This window comes from Erythrolamprus reginae, unplaced genomic scaffold (assembly GCF_031021105.1).
Source record: "Erythrolamprus reginae isolate rEryReg1 unplaced genomic scaffold, rEryReg1.hap1 scaffold_201, whole genome shotgun sequence".
Taxonomy (NCBI): domain Eukaryota; kingdom Metazoa; phylum Chordata; class Lepidosauria; order Squamata; family Dipsadidae; genus Erythrolamprus; species Erythrolamprus reginae.
The window spans coordinates 70001-72500 of NW_027248578.1; positions in this window are offsets into that span (position 1 = coordinate 70001).

Below are 2500 nucleotides of genomic sequence, written 5' to 3' on the forward strand. Positions count from 1 at the left end.
GCCCGGACCCCCGGGCAGCTCCGCGGACGGTGCTCACACCGGTCTACCGGGCCTCTCGGCGCCCCGAGCGCCGGCGCGGGAAGCCACCGTCTCGTTAGGGGAACTCGACCTGGGAAGCGCCTGCAGCGCGCAAACCGTTGGCGGACCCCCGGACCTGCAGCCGGTCCCAGCGGGGCGCCGCCCGGGCGGAACTGGATCCCAGCGAGGGGAGCCCGGTCCCGGGCCTCGGCCGAAACCTGGCCGGCGGCCCGGATCCCCGGGCAGCTCCGCGGACGGTGTTCACACCGGTCTACCGGGCCTCTCGGGGCCCCGGGCGCCGGCGCGGGAAGCCAACGTCTCGTTAGGGGAACTCGGCCTGGGAAGCGCCGCGCCTCGGTGACGGACCTCGCCCGTCGCGGCGCCGCCCGCGACCGGTAGCGGCACCGGTGTACCCAGTCGCGCGCCCCCAGCGCGCAAACCGTTGGCGGACCCCCGGACCTGCAGCCGGTCCAAGCGGGGCGCCGGCCGGGCGGAACTGGATCCCAGCGAGGGGGAGCCCGGTCCCGGGCCTCGGCCGAAACCTGGCCGGCGGCCCCGGGTCCCCGGGAAGCTCCGCGGACGGTGCTCACACCGGTCTACCGGGCCTCTCCGACCCCGTGCGCCGGCGCGCCAAGCAAGCGTCTCGTTCGGGGACCTCGGCCGCGACGCGGCGTCTGGATCAACGGCCTCGGTTTGGCAGCTCGGGGCCGTCCGCGAACGGTAGGCGTACCGGTCTACCGGGCCTATCCCAGTCGTGCCCCTTGAGCGGGGATACCGTTCGCCGACCTCGGACCTCCACTCGGTCCCAGCGGGCCCCCGGGAAACTCCTCGGACGGTATTCGGACCGGTCTACCGGGCCTCTCCGACCCCGGCCGCCGGCGCGGGAAGGCGGCCTCTCGTTCGGGGACCCCGCACGGGCGCGCGGAACGGGAACGCGGCCTGGGCGGCGCCGGCGGACCCTGCCCGTCGACTCTGTGACGGCGCGGGGCCCCGGGGCCGTGCGCGGACGGTAGTCGTTCCGGTCTACCGGGCCTCTCCGACCCGGCGGCCGGCGCGGGAAGACGGCGTCTCGTTCGTACCCGTCGCGGGGAGCACGTGCCGCGTTGTGGGACCGTCCGCGAACCGGTCTACCCGGCCGATCCCAGCGCGGGCCGCGGGTGCCGTCGTTGCGCGGTAGTGGCCCCGGTCTACCGGCCTGAGCCGAGCGCTGACGGAAGCCTGGCCTGTACAGCTCCCGCCCCCCCCCAGCCCCCTGTCCGCCTGTCTGTCTCTGTCTCTCTCTCTCTGTGGCTTGGAGTGTAAGGTGTTGAGGTTTGGTGACGGATTCCATTTCGTCTCCATCCATCCTTGCCATTGCTGAGACATGAATTCTCCACCACGATCTCCCAATGGGGATCGATTGAAGACGTGTGCAGCAAAGTCTTCGAAGATCTGAAAGGCCAGAGGATTTTTGTTTCGTTACATACGCAAAACCGTATCTAGGATAATTATCAAGCATAGTTAAGAAATACTTGAAAATTACCTTTAGTAGGTCGAAATGGACCGACAATGTCGGTATGAGCCCCCCCTCCCCCCCGAAATAATAATAATAATAATAATCCGTGCACACAAACGTGTGGCACGTTTGCCAATAGGGGCTGCTTTGGATACCAACGGAACAATCCAAGTAAATTTCGCAACTACTACTATCAACCATTGACAAATTCAGGCATCTTGGATAAAACTGCAAAGGATGCATGGCCCAAACGACGATGCCAACGGTGAACACATCTGGAATGAAAAGATTAGTAGTTAGTCAGTACAGGTTTAACGTTTGCAACGTTATGCGGAACCTCAGGTTGGTTCTTTGATCAACCTTTTGAACTTCATCGGCTCTAGGAGCCTTCGTTTCTGCAGTAGCAACAGGTTTGGCTCTCTCTCTCTCTCTCTCTCTCTCTCTCTCTCTCTCTCTCTCTCTCTCTCTCTGCACCTTGGAACTTTTATACTTGCTTCAATTTTCATCTGGGGTTTTGCCTTTAAGTAGTAAACACCTCTAATTGGAAAAGCACGAGCAACAACTGTCTCGTTCTTGATAACGTGGAGTTCTTTTTCTAAGAGCATAAGTCTTCGTTTAGATGATACATACTGAGTAAGTTACTTGCAGCTTCCGGAATGTATAGAACACGTGGAATCGTTTGGTCTAATTCTTTTACGTAAGCAGTTTCCCTTCTCCTTCAACTTTTCATAGGTGATTTGACCCTGAATGTAGTTCTTTTATGTCAGTCTTACGTAGTTCTGTGAAAAGTTCTCTTTGGCAAGTAACGTGAAAAGCGGCTCCGCTATCTAAAGTCCATAAACGTCGGATGTCATGCTCTGGATCTGACTGTGGAACGTTGTTCGGGACCAAAGAACCGACGGAAGGACGTGGTTCACTTCTGGAACCTCGTTGAGATGATCTGTCGGAGTTGCTGGAGCTTCTGCGCCTGCCGCAGATTGAGAGCGT